Consider the following 6,000-nt stretch of genomic DNA (forward strand, 5'->3'; position numbering starts at 1 on the left):
ATCTCTTTTGTAATGAAAACAACACAAAATGTACTGAAATCAGTCTTTATTGCTATTAAAGTTCTTCCTTTAAACATTTTCCAACTAGACATTTTTAAGTTATGTACTCAAAGAGATGACTTTTGCATGAAATGAATAATCTACCCAGACATTTCAGTACTTTAAAATGATCTAGAAAAGATGGTGAGACATAGGTTGAAAGGAGCAGGTGACATGATCATTCAACTGAAATTGAATATAAATGCAATTGTATTAAATAAAAGTATAAATATAAATATGGCATACATGTAAATTAACAAAACCCCTCATCTGTGTATTTGCACATACATGTGTGTATATTTTGCTGCACACACACACACACTGATGTATCTATGCAACGCTTTCATCTGAAGACTCCAGAATGCTTCAGAGAGCTGAGTATTGTGCTTCACTGCTCTCCTTTTACAGATGGGGATGTTAAAGTGCAGAGAGGTTACATGTGCAAAGCACATTTCTTTCTTCGATGTAATAACCAGTAAATGAGTTCCCAACTAGCAGAGGAGCTGCCTCTGCCACCTTCAGCAAGCCACCTGTTGCTTTAAAATGGAGAATTAGCCATTTTGGTTCAAGCATTTCATCTTTCCTTTCCAGCTGCTAGTTTTCACTCTACCTGAAGAAAGCAAAGAACTTTTGACATGTTTCAAACAGAGTAGCCCATTCTTTAAAAAAAACAAGCCTAACCTCACATAGTACACACCATTAATTTCCCAGATCTGGGCCTAAGTCCTGCTTCTCACCCATGCAGTATTTAATTCCCTTTCTAAATCTCTTCTTTATCCATAAGTAAGTAGGAGTGTTATTTGAGTAAGGAATGAGCAAGAGCTGTAGGCTTTAGCCTTTGAGTTACAGAGATGAAATAGTTTACACTCACAATATGTTGTATTATTTGAAACAGGGAAATAATATTTTTCTCTGCAAATTAAATTTAAAACATATGTCAACGATCATCTACATCTTGCGCAAAACATTGTGTGTTCCTGAAGGTCCTTATTTCACAAAGGTTGGACAATTTTAGTTTGATTCTCTGAACTGTTCATTTATTCTTCTTTTTCTGATTTGTTTTGCCTCTCTCTTTTCTTTTATCAAATCACCTGGAGAGATAAAAATGAACTGTCCCACATAGATGGCCAGGCCTGGAGCACACATGTAGCAAGAAGCTCTCCAAAATCTCAGGGCTGCAGAGGTGGCGTCCCCTCCCACCCAAGCTTTTATACTGATCTGCTCAGTGGTCCACTGAGGAGTCCAATTTTAAGACATGAGTTGGCACATTCTCTGCCAGCAGTGTCTGGGGAACATCAGTAAAGGAAAATCTCTCCACTACCCATATGGGCAGCCTTTGCTGTAGAACATGAAACCCTGGCAGATCTCCCCATTTCCTTACTCCTTCTTCCTCTTTCACACCAAAAATGCTCTTGGAGAAATTTAATTTTAACTGTTTCCTCATCACATTGTAAGACAAACACTGCTACAGATTTCTGTGCTGGACGATCAACTGCTCACAGCAGCCCAGCTTCACTTCCCTCCCATTTGGGGAGGCTGGGGCAGAGCAGAGGTGCACTCTAAGGTCTGTGGTGGACCTCAAGGTCTGCTGAGGACCAAACTAAAGTCTCAGTTCCCCTGAGCCTGACCCCTGTAGCCCTCGACCCTGTTCCTCTCTCAGATGTTTGCTCCTAGGGGCTTCAACCTGGGGTCCGCACTCCAAAACCTCCTATTAATCCCAGTCCTCCACCACTTTTTCTTCACAGCTGCTGATTCTTGCTTTCCAGACTCCTTCTCACAGTCAGCCCTGCTTGCTTCTGGTTCCCAGCCCACCTGTCTTGAGTCATGTCCACATCTGGGATGAACATGGTTGTAGCCTTGGAAATAAAGAACAGCTAGAGGAGCCTGCCTTATGGGTAAGTGGGAAAAAAAATTTCCAAGGGCAGGGTGGTAGTGGGGTTAGGGGGAACATAAAAGAGGTATGAACTTCACCTCAAATCTGGTGGTAGTCAGAAGGACTTCGATACTTGGAGGTCATGAGTTAAACTGTGGCAAGATTAAGATTTTAATAATGCTCACTCTCAGTATTTAAGGTGGTGGATCTGCAACAAATGCTGAATTAACTCCAAATATTTCTGTAAAACTCTTTTGGTTTCATCCCCTTTACAATAGTTACACTGGGATTTTGCTGAATAGTATGCTCCTCAGTAGTGCCTGATTCAGAGCCAGATTTATAAAGACATTTAGGTGCTCCTTCCCACTGATTAAGGAAGTAAAAGCCTAAATTGGTTTAAAAATCTGCCCTTGAGAGCTGCCATGTGTATCTGGGCACCCAGAGCACTTTAAGATTTACGGCATATAAAGACCCAGCGAAGATCAGAGAAATTCTTTGCCAAACACAAATGGCAATGAGACATACTTTGAACCATCAGTACTGCCTTTAATTTTCTTCTCTAAAGATCAGTGTCAATGAAGAATATACTAAGTTTGGGTATAGGGGCCAGTTCTGCAAATTGGATGTAATGCTGCTGCCATGAGACCAACTGTTGTCCCCAGCAGAAGCCAGACCAGATCTAAACAACTTACTTGGTGACACATGGCAGTGACTTACTTGACACGTATCTTCTCTGGTTTCCATGGGCTCAGGGGAAAAGTGAAAACTCATGCCCACAGAGCAGCAGAGAGCTGGATTGCAGCTGGGCTGCAGGCACCGCATGGCAGTCAGTGTGCTCACCTGCACTTGAGCTTTTGGCCCTAGCTGGAGCTTGGGCTTCTTGTGCATAGATGGTAATGCTGGGCTCTCTGAGATATATGCATGTATCTATATCAAATGGGAAGGTGGAAAAGAAAAATGCTTCAAGATAACTGAGTGATTTTTCTGTTTGATCTGATTAAATATATTAAATATATAGAAGATGTTACAAGCAAAAAATAGCCTTTTAAAACCCATTCAATTTCTTTGAGTCCATTGGTCTTACAAGAATAAATAAAACCTCTCTTACTGCTTTCATAATATCAATAATACCCCTGAAATCATTCTTCACTTAATGAGCAATTTAAGAGCATTAAATGCTGTGAACAATCAATTTGCTGGGTATTATGGTGCTTCTGTTTATAAATGTCTAATTATATAGGTCAGACTTGCTTGTAGTCTGTTACCTTTGGTAGCCAACTGCAGACCTCTGACTCAGTGCAGTGAAAAACAATTCCATTATAAACCTCTCCCAGAAACAACAGCAAGACCAGAGTACCCCTACAGCTCTCTAGGTTTTTGCTTTGCCACCAGCACGTGGCCCCCACCACCCTGTCCCTGTGCACGGCAGCCCCTGCACGCACAGGTAACCAGGAAGGCAGGGCTGCTCTGGAGAGGGGAGCACCACACGCCTTGGCAAAGGTTTCCCATAAAGATCTGTCCTCTAGCTGCGGATGCAAACTCAAGCTGGTCGTGCACACAACTCCAGCATGCCGAGCCCACTACCCCTCGGCACAGCCAAATGTTTCAGCAGCTGCCCTTTTGTCCTGTTTCTTAAATAAACAAAGAACAGATACAAATTAATGACCTAAATTTATGGCAAAACACACTGCCTTCCCAGAGCAAATAGCCTTAAAAGAACAGATGTTAAAATAGCATTTTGTACTCAGAGAGAGAAAGCAGCTACCGTGCAAATGGAAAAGCTCAGGATGTGTAGAAAAGAGAAGCTAAAGCATCTAATTGTGCCACGCCGCCTCCCGCTACACCACAAACCCTGTAACCTTCTGATGGTGCCTTGCACAGAATAATTATCCTCCCTGGGGCATTCCCCATCCCTTCTTGCCTCCTCTTACAATCCCAGTAAACTTTCTCCTTTTATTCCTTTATATTCCTTTTGGAGATGAAAAGAGCAAAATGATCATTTTGCCAGCACATTAAACAGCGACTGGCAATCCGGTGCTGTAATCCTCAATGTAGTTTAGCCCGGAAGAATTGTGCTCCCGCAACGCACCATCTCAACAAACCATTCCTTTGAATTACCTCTTTGTTTTACCCCAAAGGGTGCATTCATCATGCAGGAGAGATTATTTCTCACTAATTTTTCTTGCCAACGCCTATACTTAAGCAATTGTTAATGATATCCATGCACCAAAAAAAAAAAAAAAAAAAAAAAAGAGTAATTAAGATGGATAGAGGCTTTGGAGAGCGGGTAGTTATTTTGTTATTTATTTATTATTTTTGCACAAAAGCAGAGGGAGACACAATCTTGCACAGGAGGTGAGCGTGCCTTTCGGGCGGCAAGCAGTCTCTGCCATCCGGTGCCGGCAAAGGCAGGAGCAAGCGGCACCGGGTCATGGTGAGAGGAATTAGAAGGCATCTCTGTTTTCCCGCCCAGCAAGTGCATTCTGTTTATACTACACCACATTGTATTTCTAGTCTTACTCAACATTTTAATATACATTTTCTTGTCAGGCGTCTTGGCAATCGGGTACACGACTTGCAAGATGGACTGAGAATTCCACAGGTGGACTGATTAGTGGGTGGCATTTCTGAGCTCCAGCAAGCTGTTAGCATTATGTCTGTTTGCTTTAGGTACAGATGTGAAATGATTTGACAGTCAATCTCAAAGTGTGTGTGAGTACTTGGGCTTTTTTTTTCTTTCTTTTTTTTTTTTCCCTTCTTGGTATGTCAAAATCTTCTTATAATACAATCCTCATCCGTCTGGTTGTCCATTGAAAAAGCATCCCCCCCGTACCCCCCTCCTGTAGCCAATCTGGATGAGTCATGCATTATTCAGGAGATATAATTTGTAAGTGTCAGAAGTGGCTTTGGTTTTTTTTCCTGTTCGCTCATTTGAGGACCACAGCTGTCGCGACCAGGAGTCCTTGCCGGGCACGAGGGTTATCCCACGCAAAGACGAATTGTTTCCTTCGGGTAACTTGTCCGAATGCAAGTTTCCTTAACAAAGCCGTAGTCGTAAGCAAATGGTGTTTGACAAGTGGAATTTTCTGTTGACTTGCTCATTTCATTTCCTTCTTTTGGCAGAAACACTTGGAACTTGATTTTCTTGCAGTTACTATGAGCCCAGAATAATAACTCCTAAATCAACACTGAGGAGGTGGAAAGGTACAACAACACAAACACTCAGTAACAGTCAGGACAGCGACATGGAAATATGAGTTGACATGCAGAATAACCACAAGTGGTGCATAATTTATTGATTGCACCTTGTCATGGGAATGATGAGCTCTCAGCTAGAGGAATTATATTTTATATATTTCACAACTTTGGGGAAAAATATAAATATTATATATACAAACTGCATATACACTAACTAATGGATAGAGCAAGATTCCTATTTCCAGTTAGTGAAAAAATTATGTTCATCACAAGGCAATGTTTTCTGGAGCCGAGTAAGCCCAGGAGAGGGGAGGCAGGAGGGCGGTGAAGGGGAATACAGTTCTGCAGCATTGCTTGAGTGTTCAGGTGAACATGTTAAGGTTAGAGCCACTCCACTTGTCTTAAAATTTCCCTTATGCTAGAAACCAGCTGTATTGTATTGTAAACACTAGGTTTAAAATTGCTTTAGATTTCAATATAATATTTCAGTTGTGAAGTATTATATACGTGAACTTGCAAGAAAATTGCAGCATGAACCAGTGTGTGCAGACTAGCAAACTACCCTGGAAAAGCAGGGTAAAAGGTCTGAGAAGTGTCTATTTCTCATCAACTTTCAAGCTTTCAGCCAGGCAGACCCTTGAGCCTCCCTGGCTAGGTACAACCCAACAGCTCCTTTCTCCTCTCCACTATTTGTTTTCAGCACCAGGAGAGCTGCTTTGCTCCCAGGCTGGGGCTGCCCCCCTTTCAAAGCTGTTGCTGTTTCCTCCTTGTTTTACTCACTGGGTAAGCAGGGCACCAACTGAAGCAGACTGTTCCCTGTCTCTGGCAATCACACAGCCAGAAGAGGAGGCACAGACGCAGCACTGTTTGCTGAAGGACGGTGGCTCAGT

General features: G+C 42.2%; 1 long non-coding RNA gene across 1 annotated transcript in view; it reads left to right on the plus strand.

Moving 5' to 3' along the window:
- LOC130250696 (uncharacterized) overlaps positions 1-5,436 on the plus strand; it is a 29,097-nt gene extending 23,661 nt beyond the window's left edge. The window contains exons 2-3 of the long non-coding RNA XR_008840033.1: positions 1,785-1,934; positions 4,463-5,436. This is a non-coding gene — a long non-coding RNA (uncharacterized LOC130250696). The remainder of the gene's footprint in view (positions 1-1,784; positions 1,935-4,462) is intronic.
- The last annotated feature ends 564 nt before the right edge of the window (positions 5,437-6,000 follow it).

Source organism: Oenanthe melanoleuca, chromosome 3, assembly GCF_029582105.1.
Source record: "Oenanthe melanoleuca isolate GR-GAL-2019-014 chromosome 3, OMel1.0, whole genome shotgun sequence".
Lineage (NCBI taxonomy): Eukaryota > Metazoa > Chordata > Aves > Passeriformes > Muscicapidae > Oenanthe > Oenanthe melanoleuca.